At 42.6% G+C, this 17,631-nt stretch overlaps 1 protein-coding gene across 5 annotated transcripts in view; it reads left to right on the forward strand.

The window, feature by feature from the left end:
* Window positions 1-12,916: 12,916 nt before the first annotated feature.
* Window positions 12,917-17,631, forward strand: part of BRD1 (bromodomain containing 1) — a 51,796-nt gene continuing 47,081 nt past the window's right edge. For all 5 annotated transcript variants that reach the window (XM_054988085.1, XM_054988087.1, XM_054988086.1 and 2 more), the window contains exon 1: window positions 12,917-13,289. The gene's annotated coding sequence lies outside the window, so the exon portion shown is untranslated. The remainder of the gene's footprint in view (window positions 13,290-17,631) is intronic.

A 17,631-nucleotide genomic window follows, 5' to 3' on the forward strand; every position in this document is an offset into this window, starting at 1 on the left:
ATGGGTTTTAGTGAGTCCTGCTGATTTTATAACTTGAATCTGGTTTTATTATACTACCTGTATTATATTGTGACGGAATCCGCTCTGAGCCTGCTCTGCAGGGTGAGCAGAATATAAATATAATAATAAATAAATAAAATGCGCCGAGGCTCGAGTCTCAGCCAGGTTCCAAGCAGCAGCAGCAGCTTTTTGTTTTTTTAAAGCATCTTCCTGAAGCTGTGCTTTCAAAACTAGCGCTTTAACTTGCGGGTGACTGTTCATTTAAGCTTTCCAGGCCATTTTTGCCAATAGTTTGAAAGCGTTTCAGTTTCACAGCACACGCCTATGCAGAATTCCTCTCGTCTAAGCTAATGTAAATCCATGGAGACAGATCAAGATGGGTAACCGTATTAGTCTCTCTGTAGCAGTAGAAAAGAGCAACAGTCCAGTAGCACCTATAAGACTTAACAAGATTTGTGGTAGGGTATGAGCTGTCCTGAGTCACAGCTCACTTGGTATCTGAAGAAGTGAGCCGTGACTCACGAAAGTTCATATGCTACCACATAGGTGCTACTGTACTCTTGCTATTTTCTCCTGAAATCCATGAGTTTAGACTGGTTTGCACCCTCAGGTTATTCATTGCGTAGTTTTTTCTGTTCTGACAGCAGCAAACCTATTCCACAATGTGCTACAAGACCCAATGTGCCTTTTGACTAATATGCCAGGGACAGAATTTGAAATGTAACTCATGCAAAGTGTATTCTGTACCCCAAGCCCCCTTCCTACAGTTGCTTTATGTGGTGCATTTTTCGTCCATTCTGGCATCCCTTCCACCAAGGAGTCCAGAGCAGCCTATATGTTTCTCCCTATCTCTATTTGATCCTCAAAATTATGTGACTTTGGTCCAAGAAAGGACACCAATAAGTTTCTTTTCAAGTGGAGACAGGAACCCAGATCTCCCCAGTCCAATCATTCTCTTCTTTGCAATCCAAACAGGAGTATTTTTTTTCTTCACCTGCTCCTTAGCTGAACCTGTGAAAAGTGAATCAGTGAGGAACTCTTAGACACATTTCTTGGATAACCATTACTTTGAAATTTTGATCAAAGTGTTTCTGAGGCCATCTGCTGAGTGCCCCAAAAGCTTTCAATGTCTCTGTCATTCTTGTGGTTAACAGTGACAAACAAGCATGTGGTGAGGGCTTTACTTGAACTGTTGTTTGTTTAAAGTATTTCTACCCTTCCTCTCCATGCAAATGCATAAGTAAAGTGAGTGGACAACCAGAACTGATAGAAGCTTGATGTACTGTATCTCCACTAGCGAGGAAGAGGGACACATTGCTGTGGGGTCCGGAGGTCCTACCCCACTGGCATTATAACCTCGCAAGCCATATCTGCTAAAATGTCTGCTTCTACCCAACAGTTAGGGCTTCATGCCAACATAAATATTACATGTGCCTCTTTTCCAGTCCTAATTCTGAGAATGAAAGCTGAGATAAAGCGGGTTCAATAATAGTTTAATTGCCATTCCCAGAAAGAATCACAGCGGTTTTGTGTATGTTCTGATTGAATCTGAAATGCTAGAACTTTAAACATTTCTAATTGATTTTCATCGAGCTTACTGACAAGGAATGCTTCAGTCCTGTGCACACTTTGTTGAGAATAAATAACATTGAAAGTGGCAGTTTTTTTTAGTAAGCTTGAATAGGATTGGCCTGTCTCTTGTGATGTATATAATGTATAAGAGTGATGCATATAATATGTAGTGTATATAATGCATGAGAGTGATGCACTGGCTCACACATGCCCTTCTAATAGTCTTCATTGTGGTGTACAGAAGAGATCTGGCATTGTCCCAGAATTTAATGTCAGGTGCCTATTCATGTTGCTACGTGAGATCTTTGATTGGAGATGCTGCATAAGGTGTACTACTGACCTGTCCCTCCTTTGTGATAGCAATTTTCTATGTATCAATTTGTATAGCAGCAGAGGATCCTACTTTGCTATTGCTATTCAATAATTATGCATGCTTATCTTACAGGAGACAGCCATATGCTGGGTAAATACAAACATGACTCTGCCAGACTGGGCTGAACCATGCAATTACCAGATTACTGTTTTGATTCATTCCCAAACATCAGCCTGCTCAGCACCTGAAGTTTTGCAGGAGGTTGTCCAATATCTTTAGTTCAAATATTTCCTTGCTCCAGTACTTTTGAAATCTTACACAACAGGGATTTTCTTCACTTAGCTGCTGGGCTTGTGCGACTTTATGCTTACACCATGATAAAACACTTCAGTTCTGCTAATTGTCACTTTGGAATGTGGGAGCACTGTGTGTGGTATAATTTTGTCTGCCTCAAGTCTCAAAAGACCGGTTGCACGTAGACATTGATTAATTATGTCCATCTAATGTCTGAAAATGAGGTGTAAATTCTGGAAGCACTCTTAATGAGTTTTGTATAAATCAGGGAGATAAAAGTTATGCAGAGAAAACTGGTTGCGATGACTCAGGGAGTAAATTTTGTTTGCTTACTCATTTGGGTTTAAACTCCTCTTATGTTAATGGTGTATATCTAGGTCAACCTGTCATCTGAACTAAATATATTCTAAAGTGATTCTACCAATGATGACCAGTATTGTGCGATTAGGCTTAGGATGTATGATGTCTTCCCTTTCAGTATATTAAAGGAATTCTCTCTCTCTTTCCTTTTTTAATAGCAAGCCTTACTAAAAAGGAGAGGAGGGGTGTAAATAGAGTAAAGATTACTTTTCTTTTAAAAATCTCACAGGGCAAAACAAAAACAGCAGATCCACATGGGCACACAATATGCCATGTAGCCTTGATCCTCTTCATATTTACTTGAAAGCAAGTCCCTTGCTAAATAAGTGTGCATCGACTTGCAGGATTAAGGGCCAGGGTGGGAGACCTCTAGACTGGCAACTTCCATAGTGTCTCCATATGCAGTGAAAAAGGAAATAGGATGCTTCAGAACTTATAGATCCAGAATGCTGAAGATACTTTCATTCAGACAGGGGTCATTTTGTAGAAAAAGAGCTGGAGGAACTCATTAGCATAACACATTAGCTTAACTCATTAGCATATGCCACACCCCTTGACATCGCCGGAAATGTGTCATTAACATGGCTGATTTGCATATGCCACACTCCCTGACATCACCTATCCTGGCTGTTTTGGGCCCAATCCTGGCCATTCAGGGCTGAAATTGGGCCCAAAATGGCAAAAAGGGGCTGAAAATGGCCCAAAAGGGGCCCAAAATGGTCAGGATCAGGCCACTGCTGAGCAGGAGAATGATCCACCACCCGTCAGAGGCTTGATCCGGGCTGTTTCGGCCCTAATCCAGGCTGAAACGGGCCCCAAATGGCCAAGAGTTAGGTGGGCGGGGCCACCTCACATGTGACCTCTTTGGGGAACTACCGAAACTGCGTTCCTGTGTGTTCCCCCTCAAAATGAGCCCTGCATTCAGACTGTAACATGGACGCAGAATCCTTTCCAAGACGGTTTAATGGATTCATTTCATCTGCATTAGTGTCCATTGAGGAGCCTCCCTGAATGAAGGACATGCAGTTTATTAGGCAAGGCAGCAGATGATGATGAAAACTGTTATGTTATGATAAAGTATGTTTTTGCAGTATGTTTTTGCCATAAGATAAATTTTACAATCCATTTCAGTTGTGCAGCATTCTTGTCATCACTACATAGCAGCTATCTAAAAATGGCATCTTTGGTTGTTGTTTAATCCTTTCCATATCCTTTGCCTAAAAATGTGTGTTCTGATGTAAACCAGCTGTGACAATGAGCAGTTGATCAAATAAATGGCAAATTTATTTCCAAGTTACATTTTTCAGTATTGGTGGTGGAAAGTGCAGTCCAGTAACAGGTGACTCGTGACGACCCTGTAGGGTTTTCAAGGCAACATTCAGAGGTGGTTTGCTGTTGCCTCTGCATAGTGGCCCTGGATTCCTTCAGTGGTCTCGCATCCAAATACTAATCAGGGCTGACCGACCCTGCTTAGCTTATGAGATCTCACGAGATCATCATGGGAAAGGAAAATATGCAAAAAGTTTGGTTAGGTTTATAACTACTCCAGGGGAAGTAGTTCAGAAAGACTACAGTTCAGTTGTGCAAAGAGAAAGCTATTTTTGCCAAAGTAACAAAATATATGGAAAATATAAATAAAGGGAAAACACATCATGTGTTGAAAAAGGCTGGATGTGTTACAGGCTGGATTTTTTTAAAAAAAAAATCCACTCCAAAATCTGTTGACCACCAACATGCTATTATAACCAGGGCTCATTTTGAGGGGGAATGCGCAGTTCCAGCAGTTCCCCAAAGAGGTCACATGTCAGGTTGCCCCGCCAATCTGACTCTCGGCCATTTGGGGCCCGTTTCAGCCTGGATTGGGGCCGAAACGGCCCAGATCAGGCCTCTGACAGGCGGTGGATCACTCTCCCACTCAGCAGTGGCCTGATCCTGACCATTTTGAGCTCCTTTTCAGCCATTTTCATTCCCTTTTTGCCATTTTGGGCCGTTTCGGCCCTAAATAACCAGGATTGGGTCCAAAACAGCCAGGATAGGTGATGTCAGGGAGTGTGGCATATGTGTATCAGTTATGCTAATGACACACTTCTGGTGATATCAAGGGGTGTGGCATATGCTAATGAGTTATGCTAATAAGTTATGCTAATGAATTCCTCCTGCTCTTTTTCTACGAAATGACCCCTGATTATAACAATGTATACAGTGAGCTGTTTTCCAAGGTGCTTTTTCTTACGAACTTTAAATAAATTCAGTCCATGTGTTCTTTCTCCCATTGAATGGTGATAGCATTTGGATTGATTAACCGTGTAAATTATGTAGGGCCAATTTCTAGAAAAATGGAACGCGCATTGTGAACAGTGCTTCCAAAAATGGGGTTTGCAAGCAACAATCTGTGAGATGTACAAAAGTATGAGTTGAAGCTGATGGGTGTATCTGCAAAAGGAGTGGAATTGTTGACACAGTGCCAGCCGCACAGCATCTTAGCAGTTTCTGTCTCCTGCCTGCCTGCTGGTGTATATCTGTCTGACGAAATGGCCTGTGACTCATGAAAGTTCATATTGAAATAAATGTTCTTAATTTTTAGGGTGCTACTAGATTTTTGTTTTATGATGCGGGTATGAAGCCTGGGCTTGGCCAGAGACTAGAGCTGAAGGACAACCGTGGCTACTAAGTGAGCCAGTTGCTGGATTTAAAATCTCCATGGGGTTTGGGATTTGTATATTTTTATTTATCAGTTGTATTTTGCTTGTTTGTGTCTAAATGGTTTAATTAGATTGGATGTTTTTGAGCGCTCGTTTGGGTCCCAATCTGAGAAGATAAGAGCGTATTAAATTATTATTAATTGTTAAATTATATAGCTTTTAATAAAACACAAACCATGACAAATTTTAGAAAACACGTTTCTGCTAAATGTTCAATATATATACTACAAATATTTGATATATGTTATACACTTGTGGGAAACAACTCTAAGCAAGTCTACTTGGAAGTAAGTCCCGTGTTATTCAATGGAGCTTATACCCAAGAAAGTATCCTTAGGATTTCAGCTCTTACATCTTAAGGTAGGAAATTGAATTTTATAAGTACCTTCAATATTTTTCTTCACAAACTGGTGTTCTACCGCTAAAATGATTTTTGGGGGATTTCCAGTGCGTTATGTTGTCAACATATGTTTAATTGTTTAGAAAATCAGTGTATTTAACCAGATAACCTGCTTGAAGTGGTTTACGAAGTAATATACATGATGAAGTCATAAAAGAGCATGAAAGCCTACTTTGATTTATTCAAAACAAATTTTAATGGTCATCTATTGTGAAACTTTAAAACCTATAGAAACAATACGAGACATACGTTTTTAAGTGATAAGGAAAAACTGGGATAAAATTGATCCATATACATGGGAAAACTCGAGGCAACATTGACAAAATACTATATCCCACCCACTCAGGTATTATTCTGTTTCTGGTCTGCCAAATGACTAGGGAAATGGGCGGGGGCGGGGGGGCGGGGAGCCATACTCAGAGAAACCTCCAAAGATTCTCTTTGTGCAGTCTATCGTTTCCTACCCCAGATTAATAAAGTTCACTCTAATAATAACAATAACAACAGCATTGTATTATTTTACTTATCTTTCAAAATCTGCATTTATCTTTTAGCTGCACTTCATACAGTTCCCCCGCTGAATTTTATTTATTACGTTTTCTAATTTATACCCTCCGCCCCCACGAATGGGCTCAGGGCGGCTAACAACGTATATTATACAATTAAACCATATACATCTCTAAAAAACATAAAACCAATACAAACAACTGGTGCCATTATCAACTCAGGCTATAATAAATATCTAAAAAACATGTACATGTAGCTGCAGCGCAGCCCACGAGATGTGGCAAACAGGAAGGGGACAATTTGCTAAATCTGAATTAAGATGTAGTTTAATTCCTTTTGAGTGTAGAAATGCCGCATTCAACATCCTTAATGCTTACATTAAAGAAGTAACGCAGCTTGATAATTGTTGACCAAAAAAAAAACCCCCATATGGAAGCTATCTGCTTGATTTTTAGTACTCTAGCATAAGGAACTTGGTTGGCTTCAAAGCATTCATATCTGGGAACACAAGAAGGTCAGAGAAAGATAAAAGAACACAGGGACCCGGATTATAGATCTGAATCCTTGCTCATTTATTCTGCTCAGACCATTCTGTTTGGACTGTGGCAGAGGTCTGCCAGGAAAAAAATAGAATGTAGTCATGTAATTAAAGGTACATGTTTTAGTGAAATATTTGTACAATATTTGAATGGAAAACGCACGATGGTATTTTTAACTTTTGACTATCTTATTTTAACAATAATATATTTAGTGATGGTGCTAGAATTGTACCAGCATGGCCAAGGAAATGGTGGCAGACACTTCCCTAGAAACCTTCTGTAGATGAAGAGGACAAGGACAGCTGGTCATCCACTAAAATATACATAATACAATTCAACTTGACCCTTCTTTCGTTTTTGTTTTCCTCACCACCTAACTGTAAGTTTGATGTCGATGCCTACTTGACTTTAAGTCTTACTTATATGTGTTGGGTCAAATGGCCACTTTTCACCACATAGTAGGATTCACACAGAACTGTATGATATGGAAGGAGTCTAATGTGATATTGATCCTGCGGGGCCTTCTTACATCCAACAGTAGTTCTGACATTTGCTTAATAGTAACTATGAAGTGGATCATGGCCTTCCTAAGACCTAGTTTTATACAGAATGAAGAAGTAAATGTCTAACACAAACAGCAAAACTCAAAGACCAGCACTTAAGACAACAATAAGGTTTCAGTGAAGGAAAAACAGTTGAAGAATTTAGATTATGAACTTAATCTCACATTTCATTTAAGCATTGCTGTAGAGCACATTCATATTGTAAAAGACTTAATAGTAGCCTCTCTTTTAATTAAGGCGCTTCACCAAGAGTAACTCAGAGGTTGTTGATCTTCCACATACTAGTTGAAGAAAGCTAAATAGTGGCTTGCTAGAGCCCTTAATGAAAAGGTTTGTCTCAGACACGAGAATACCACAGCTTCAGTTAGTCTAGTAGAAGGCATTTTATAATGATGTAGAACAGCTGATGAAATTGAAATTGTGTAGTTGTAAGAGGTGCTTGAAAAGGTTGTAACATTTTTCTGGAGGGAACAGAACAAGATTCGGGCCCAGTAGCACCTTAAAGACCAAGTAAATTTGGCTGTATCTGAAGACATGAACGTTCATACCCTACCTCTGCCATTGCTCCATTGGTGAAGTAGAATCACTTATTAACATGTTCCTTCGCTGTCCTTTCCATCAAGTCTATAGGGACAAGTTTATTTCCCCACTCTTCGACACACCAATTGCAGAGGCAAATAAGGCCTAATTGATGAAAATCCAACTATCTCTAGGCAAATAGCCAAATTCTGTCTCTATTTGGTTAAATTCCATAATAAAAATAGCCATACATAGTCGTCCTGCTCTTTTTACGATTTTAACTATTTTAATGTCAATGTTTTAAATATTAGAATTCCTGTGGTTCCCAGAGAACTATATACATTTTAAGATAAGATTTTAAATGCTAAATGTATTTTTCTATGTCCTTTACATTCTTACACTGGATTTAACTATTCTATTGATTGATAAGGATGTATTGTCATTGTTATGGTCCCTGACCGCAAATTCATTCATTCATTCATTCATACCCTACCACAAATTTTGTTTTTGTTGGTCTTGCAGGTGCCACTGGACTCTTGTTCTTTTCTACTGCTACAGACAGACCAACACAGCTGCCCATATAGATTTCCAGGTGATGAGCCTTCAAGAGTCAGAGCTCTCTTTGTCAGATAGAAGCCAGAGTCTCCTCCTGAGATAAATGACCATCTGTTAGAATTTGTTAAGCACCTTTGAAGAAAGTTTGATTCATTCGAGTGTTTTTGAGCCTCGCTTGGATTACTTTACTCTGAAGTTATTCCAGATTCAAATGCATGCAATGTTTGCTATTTTCTCTTCCAACAGTTGACAAAAGATTCGAGAGGAAATGGTGCAGATCACAGGTTAGGTAAAGATTAGTTGGACAATAATGGTGTAACTGTAACACGTTCAGTGGAAACAGGAGATCTGGAATGAATAATAGCGGGTGCATTATTTTATTTATGTCATTTATAGTCCACCTTTCTCACTGAGACTCAAGGCAGATTACACGGTGTGAGATTAGCACAGTTAATATCAAGGACATTTTCATAAACAATGCCATAGAGTAAATAAACACACATTTACAAAGACATAGCATTAGCAAGAATCCAATACAGAGTTGAAGAGATGCTGAAACAGAACATAAGCAATTCTAGGACTGACATTAGACATGAAGCACAGCTAGCTCATAGGAGCACATATTTAAAACAACGGGGAGTATATAAAGCAACATAGCAGTGAAGTCTATGGTCCTTAACTCATTAGCAAAGCATCTGTGACCCCTTCCCTACAATACAAAAGCCTTTTTGAATAATTTTAATTTGAATCATTATAAAGGTGGGTCCTGCAGATTACGAGATGGAAAGAATGTGCATTGGGAGCAATATTTGATGATAATGTAGAGAAAAGAGTACATTGTTTTCTCAGGATGCAAAAATGGCCAGCTACCTTTTTACTTTACAAGTTTACAAGGAATTTATTGAAACATGTATATCCTGCTTTTCTCAATGGCTCAAGGGGGGTTGCAAAACATAATTGAAAACATCCAAACAACAAAGTTTTAGTTCACCCTTGCCCTTACCAAATACCTGCAACCTACACTCTATTAAAAGCTGTGGTAAATAAAATATGTTTACTATACCTCCTGGAAGTTTACAAGATCTGCACCCTGCTTACCTCCTTGGGAAAGCTCTTTCCATAAAGTGGAAGCAACCACATGGTCGCCTAGGCCCTTGTCAATGCCAGGAATACCCAGGAGGGGGCAAGTTGAAGACTGTAGCTGGTACACAGGGATGTATATGGGGGGAGGGGGTGGTTCTGGGAAAAGAGATGGCGGAACTCTCAAGAGGGAAATGAGGAAGAAACACATGGGATTCTTTGAAATAATATTATTTTCATGCACTATTACAGAGTGTTTTCAAGAGGTGCCGGAACTCCGTTCTACCGCATTCCCGCTGAAAAAAAGCCCTGGATGTATGGGATGAGATGGTCCTTTAGATATGTGGGTCCCGGGCTGTGAAGGGCTTTAAAGGTCATAATCAGCACCTTCAGATGAACTCAAACTGGCAGCCAGTGTCACTGTTTTACAATAGGCAAGATGGGTTCCTGGAAGCTAATCCCCTAAACCACTATCAGGCTGCCACTTTCTGACTCCAACCTGGTGGAACTGTCTAGTGAGACCAGGGCCGGCAGGACTTACTATTTTTCCACTGGGCGTATGGTTGAGATTAGGCTAGGCCTCTGGTGGCCTGGTAGAAGATAAGTGAAGATCTGAGCCTTCCCTATTAGAGTCGTCCACCATCTAGTTTTTTCCGATTGGCAGGCTGATTGGCTCCAGCTAGTGAATTTGATAGCTGCTATCTCATATACAAACTGTTTTATTCTTATATTGTACTGTTTTGATACTGCTGTTTTAAATTGTTTTTAGGATGTAAATTATATGGAATGCTTTTACTCAATGTAATCCACCCTAGGCCTGCTTTGCGGGAAAGGCGGAATAAAAATCTAAAGTAAATAAAATAAACCGCAATTTCCACGTCATCAAGGTTATCCCAGGGTACTGCATTTTACAGTAGTCTAACCACAATATTACAGATGTGTAGATCAGTACGGCCAGGTCAGCTGAGTCAAGGAGAGAACTGGCAAGCCAGATACGGTCAGTAGAAGGCGCCCTTGGCCACCCCAACTAACCTGCTTTTCAATGTCCACAGGTGCAAACAGAGGGAGGTGGTGGCAATAAAGATTGATTTAAGAACTTGTATGCCAGTGCTAACTCATAACTAAATCTTTTTGATTCATAATCCCCAAATAAGCATGCATAAAAATGCAACTATATATTACTAAACGTTTATATGGGGAAACCCCGAGTTAGTCCTTTTAATTTCTTTCTTTATTGAATTAAAATGTTTACATTCTCCCTTTCCTTGTAACTTAAGGCAACTTACAAATCATAATAAAAAGCATTAGAATTTAAAACCAACAAATAAAGCACAGATTCTACACCGCTGGACACCTGCAGTTAATACACTATTAAAAACCATGACAAATAAAATCCTCTTGTAGCTCTTCCTAAAAATCCACCTAGATTACACTTGTTTAAGGGAACACAGTCCTGGTTCTATTCATCTCACCATGCTGTACCCTCAATATTCTTAATAAGGGAAACATCTTTTTTAGTCTGGGCCAGGGATCTTGTTTTAACCTCAGCAGATAACATCATTGTTCGTTTTCAATGAAAATTCTCTCTCTCTCTCAACAGCTGTAGTGAGGTTATTGTACCATTGCACCTTTATGTCCTCCTGACTCCCTTCTTTGCTTAACCCTTTCACCTCCTGATTGGAATACTGGGTGTAACAGCTTATTGTAACATTGTATCTTTACCACCTGATGGGACTGCACGTCTTGCTACTACTCTCCCAATAGAATGGGATATCAAGCCTTAGGGGTCTCTGCTCCTACTTGCATACTTTGACTCTAGAAAGCTTATACCTTAAAAATCTTGTTCGTCTCTTAAGGTGCCACTGGACTCAAATCCTGCTGTATTACTGTACACAAGCATGGCTACCTACCTAAAATGGAATTAAAAGATGCCGGCGAACATAAAACCGTCACAGCAAGAAAGAGCCTTCCTCATTGCTTAGGCTCATTTTCTATGGTTATAAAAAGGAATAAGCAGAGCTGGGACTCCATCAACTGCAGCCTGAAATGGCGTATTCTATTTTACTACCTTCTTCTCTGGCATTTGTAAACCAAGTTGAACGCTCTTTACGTAAGGTCTCACTCTTATTTTTAATTGACTCGTGGTGGAATCTGTGTAAAACTAGAGTAAGTCCCTCCTGTTTTACTGAAGTTTTTGCATGGGATATTCCTTTCCTATGACTTGGGGCTACCAGCTTTGGGTTGGGAAATTCCTGGAAATTGGGGGGGGGGGGGGCGGCATAGTCTGGGGTGGGCAGAATTTAGGGAGGAAGCTCAGCAGGGATGTGACATGGTTGCCAGCCTCCAGGTAGGGCCTGGAGATCTAGAATTACAACTTCAGAGATCAGAACCCAAGGAAATGGCCATTTTGGACAGTCAACTCAATGGTATTACATCCCATTGAGGAATGAGGTCCCTTGCCTTCCCAAAACCCACCCTCCATCTCTTGGAGTTGGCAAACCTAACAGGATGTCCAGGGAGTCCACCCTTCGTAGTCAAGATCAGTTACAAATACAGAGGAATTCCAGACCCAACTGGAAGTTGGCAACCCTGCTAAAAGTACAATCCTCCACCCTGTTCGTTTGGAATCCATCCCCAACGAGTAAGTTGCCACCTCCAAATTGGGAAATTCCTGGAGATTTTGGAGGCGGATCCTGGAGACGGTGGGGTTTGGAACCTCAGAAAGGTATAATGCTACACAGTCCACCCTCCAAAGCAGCCATTTTCTCCGGCGGAACGGATCTGGGTGGCCTGGAGATCAATTGTGGTTTCGGGAGATCTCCAGCCACCACCTGGAGGTTGGCAACCCATGGTCTGAGAACAGAAAGGGTGCTGCTCCTACACGTGTAAAGATCCCCCTCTTGTATGAATGGGAAGAGGGGAAGCCTCTACAGAACCGTGACAGCAAACCCTGTCTAGAATTACATCCGAATAAACGCCTTGCATGAACGCGATCGACCACCTCGGCCAAAAAGTGGAGTATGAGGGACGGGGAGTGTAGGAATCCTCCTCACACGGAAGTCCCACTAAGGGCAGGGTTTAGGATCCGATCGCCTGCCGGTTGCCCCCACGGAGGGACCGGAGAACTCGGTTTCCACGCTGAATTCCCCCGCGCCAAAACATAAAAACCCACGCCCGGAGCGGCTCATCCTGGGAGACCTAAAATGGCAGCTGCCGCCGAACTTCCCCCTCTCTCTCCCTCGCTCCTTCTCTTCGCCCGAACTTGACCGGCCGCGGCCGCCCGCCCGGCCGGCCCGAGCGAGGAGCCGCGGCGTTGGGCGCGGCGATTGGCCGGCGGGGCCGGTGACGCGCGGGGGTGGGCGGGGCCCCGCGGTCGGCCCCGCCCCCCGAGCGAGCGAGCGCGCGGCGGCCTGGCTGCTCGGCGTCGGCGTCGTCCTCGGCGGGGCTGGGCGGTGCCTGGCGCCCTCGCGCCCGCCCCTCCCCCCGCCTCCTGCGCGCTCCCTTCCTCCCCTCCCCCGCCGGCGCGAGCGCTGTGGTGAAGCCGCCGCATTGTTTGTGCCGAGGGGGGGAGGAGGGGAAAGAGCCTCTCGGCCGCGGCGGGAGCCTCCGCGCCCAACCCGCAGCCGGACTGCGGCCCCTTCGCCTCCCGCCCCGGAGGCGTCGCCGCTGCCGGAGCCAGCCACCGCCGCCGCGCCCGCCACCTCCTCTGCTGCCGCCGCCGCCGCCTTCTTTTCCCCTCACCCCGCCGCCTCCAGCCCCGCTCCGCCCGGCGCTAGCAGCGCAGGGAGCGAGCGAGCGCCGCCGCCGCCATTAGCCCGGACCCAGCCCGGTGGTGTCTTCGAGCGAGAGGAGGGTCTGTCAGCCGCGTCCCGGCGGCTCCCTCAGGTGAGTGCGGAAGGAGGCGGGCTGGCGGGGCCTGGTCCCGGCGGCTGAGGCGACTGTGGTGTTGGGCGGGCGCCATGTTGGCGGCCCGAGTATTGTCCCGGGCGGGGGCGGGGGAGAGAGGACGGGGGGCGCGAGGGAGGGACGGGGGGGGCGCGAGGCTGGTCGGCGCGAGTCGCTGGGCCTCGGCTGGAAGGAACCATTCGGCCGGAGGGGAGGGGAGGGGAGGGAGGGAGCGGGCGAGCCAGCGCTGGGAGCCTGGGCAGGAACCATCGGCGCGGAGGCGGGGCGTGGGAGGGGAGAGGCGAGGGGGGCGTGCTCTGGAGCCCTCCCCCGGCGGCTGTGTTTATGTCACGGCCAGGCGGGGGCCGGGCAGTGGGCAGCCGGCGGAGGGAGGGAAGGCAGGCGGGACCATTCTGTAAAAGGGGGGTGCCAATTAGACTTCATCATTTCTGGTTCTTCCCCTTTCATGTTCTCTCTGTTTTGTCAGCTGACTTCTTGGATTAATTTTTGTTGGGGGGGAGAGGAGCCGGTAGCTTCGGTGACGTCAGGGAGGACGGGTTATTTCCGGGAAGTTCACTTTCGCTTTTTTTGCCAGAGCGCTGCTCGAACACGGCTCTGGTTCGCTTTGGAGGAGGAGGATGGTTCTGTGTGGGCATATTTTGAGAAGTGGCCCGGTGGGGGTTGGGAGTGTGTTTGGAAGGTGCTCAGGATCCTGTTCAGCATCTGAGCATTGTGTCTTCGATCTCATCTGTATGCCATTAATAAAGGAAAGGGTTTTTTCTCTGTGTATTAGAGAGATGATGTCGACAATGACAAATGTGTTCTGTGACTCATTTATTTTGTTATAGCTGTGGAAACGGCTAGGGTGGCAAAGCTTACTGTTTTGTAACAGTGACAAACTACATTTTTAATGGTTCCATAACTCATTGGTTATTTATCTATTATTATTATTTTATTTATATCCCACCCTTCCCCACAAATGGGCTCAGGGAGGCTCACATCATCAATAAGACACAATAAATTGATAACTTTAAAAACACACTTAAAAATTACACTAAAATACTTCAGGCGCCATTATACATAGGCTGCTTTAGATACTGATATTTAACCTTGGGGTTGGTGGGTGGATGTTATGAAGAAGGCTGGATTTCTGACTAAACTATCACTTTCGGTTTTGATGTATTCATAAACTCTGTTTTGTTTTGTAACTATTCTTTTGTATTCCTGCATTTACAACACCTGTAAGCCATGGTTTACTGATGGTCCACATTTGAGAAAAATAATTTTACTGCAGTCTTCTGTTAGTTTCTGCTGCTTCATTACAGAAATATACATAGTTAGAGTTAGTTTCTTTTCCAGATAGTGATTATTTAAGGTAGAAGAGTCACAAATGATGTGCTGCTGTCCAATAGGTTAAAGTCAGCTGGCATTAGAGGAGAGAGAGTGCGGTCCAGTTGGTCTTGGGCTGAGAAAATCTAGATCCAAGAACTATTTCTGTCACTAACTCACTCTTGGCATTAAGTCCCATCAGTAAAATGAAAGCAGTGGGCTTCCTTAAGAGGTGGCAATACAGTAAATACAAAGACTCTGAAAGGCTTAGCTCTCTTTAATTTGCAAGGTAAGTTGTCGTTTGTAAATGCTGTTGAATACTTTCATACACTTGACTTTTTTAAAAAAATGCATACCACATCATACACAAATACTGAGGGAAATATATAACTTCTAATTTGGTTATTCTTCAAGAAAGATTTCAGTTTGTATTATGTTGAAATCATTGGCTTATTCTGTTAAACAACCCATAATAGTTACCTTGTCTTGGAGCTTTAAATATGATCAGGTTTCAGTAAGTATCCTTGATTTGAATTGATAGGTTAATCCTTTATTGTTTTAAATGTATTTTAACATTTGATAAATTTGCTATTGAAAATGAGTATGACTGGCTGTAAAAGTTTGGATTAGGTTATACCTGGTGTTTTTTTCCATTTGTTTTGGAGGGAGATGAATTGGCTGAGGAGGTGCACCTTTCCTTACTTCAGCCATATCCCACGCAGCACTTTCTCTACATGGCTTCCATAATCCTTGCTATAGTTTTTTCTGGGGTCATAAGGGGCCTGTCCTTCAATTCTTTCTCTAGTGCAAGCTGGTAGATCTAACCTATTATTTGTCACTTCCCCTTTTCAAAACTAGTTTTTCTTCCCCTGGAATGACCAGCACTATTCAAAGAGGAAAATCTGTATTCCACATAAAGTTCCAGTTGCGGCTAAAAAGAATGGGTATTAAGCATTGTCCCATGGCTGAGCGTAAAAAGTTTCTCTTGATGTAGAGGCTTGTTGGGTGTTAATAACTTTTTTTCTGGATTTCATAACTATCCTATTCTTTTTTCATGAACAGCTGCAGTTGGTGCCAGAGACATTCATTGAGGCGGATGATTGCTGTCTAGCAGTCTTTTCTATTATTATTTTTTTACTTAAAAATAAAAAGCAGCTGTTGTGTGTTACATTTTCTTCTGTTGCATGTTCTATCGCCTGGACAGCTTTCTGAAACAAGTAATTCGCTCAAATGCATATTGTGTGATAATTACTTTCTAATTTGTTCTTTTGTGAAGCAGTTTTTGGTAAGAGTTTATGAAGAGTTTGAGACATGGTAGCAGTCTGTGCTTCAGAACCAGGATAAGTAATACACCCATCAAGCTCTTGGGTGATCGCAAATGTGTTTATTTACTTCATTTGATGGCTAGCACGGTGTTAGTGGTTAGAGGGCTGGACTAGGATCTCAGAGACCAGATCCCCACTTTGCTACGGACGTTTGCTGGGTCAGTTACATGTTTTCAGCTTAACCTACTTCACAGGGTTGTTATGCAGATAAAAAAGGGGAAAAGGAGAAAGATCAAAATCACTTTGGTTTTCCATTGGGGGAAAGGTGGTGCATACGTGAAGTTTTTCTATAATATTAATTCATAGCCTGATTTTCTTGCTAAGATTGTGATTTCTGAGTCAGTTCACATATTCATGCATGCGTTCTATATGCATGGTGCAAATGCATTGAGGAAGTGTTCGCTTGTATGCTAATCATAATAATAACTGTGCTTCTAGACAGATTAGTGCCCCACTCAGAGCAATGAGCAAAGTCAGTGTTGTTGTTATCCCCACAATACAGCTGGGGCTGAGGGGAGTGGCTTACCCAAGGCCACCTGCTTGAGCTCATGGCAGTAGCGGGATTCAGATCAGCAGAATGCTAGTTCACAATCCAACCGCTTAGCTACTGTGCTACAACAGATCTTTCTGTGGTCCAGGATGCTACTTTCCAAATGTGGCCAACCTTGAGAAGGGGACCGTATGTGTGGCCAGTTTGTTTGCATGCAGGTATTGTACTCACATGCTGGCTACCATTCAGGGAGATGGGGCCAGCACACTTGTACCTGCTCTTCCTTCTCATGCATTCAGTCGCCCTACGGGAGGGATTATGTGTACAGTGTTATGTTTGAATAAAAGTTTACATGCATTCATATGAGAGTTCAGCCAGACCTTTACTGTTCAGCCAAATTTCTGCAGTGAATTATTCTTTACAAGCTTCACAGTACAATCCTTAGCTGAATTGTACCCTTTTCCAGTGAACTTAGAAAGGTATTACTCTTCTTAGGATCATTATTAATTATTTAAGTATATTTAGAATTCAAGGGTAGAGTGTCTTCTGTATTGGCACATTAGATATGAAGGGATAGATCATTTTAGAACATAATTTAGCCCTGCTCTCTTCACTCCCCACACACATGTGCACAGATATCATGTTTCTTGACTGAGTGAAAGGTGAAAGACTGAAAGCAAGATGGGAGACATGAATTCTTATGATTTCTAACACTTGTTGAGCTGAGTGAGTGTGTGCAGGGTGAGGGGAGGAGGGAAAACAGGACTACGTCATAACTAAAAGTGTGTAGGAGAATCCTTTTGTAATGAATTATATGCCCAAGTATGATTGAAAAATGGGTATCTTCAGCCTATGGTTTTAGTACATCCTGCCATAAAAAAGCAGTAAATACTGGACATCATCTTGTATATTTTTTAAAAAACTGAATAGTTTACTCTTCTCAAACTTCCAACCCAAAATGGTCAATGTTCAGGAATGCTTAAAACTTGAAAACCAAGTCAGGACATTAAATATAATAACATTATTGCAGTCCTCAGGGAACAGGTTACGATGTTGAATTCTGTGTTTAACATAATTATTTATCTGATTAGGTAATTTACAGTGCAATCCTAAACGGAGTTACTCCAGTCTAAGCCCATTGAAATAGACTGTAGTAATTCTGTTTAGGATTGCACTGTTAGGGCCCCACTTTTCTTCC

Source organism: Eublepharis macularius, chromosome 9 (assembly GCF_028583425.1).
Source record: "Eublepharis macularius isolate TG4126 chromosome 9, MPM_Emac_v1.0, whole genome shotgun sequence".
Classification (NCBI taxonomy): domain Eukaryota; kingdom Metazoa; phylum Chordata; class Lepidosauria; order Squamata; family Eublepharidae; genus Eublepharis; species Eublepharis macularius.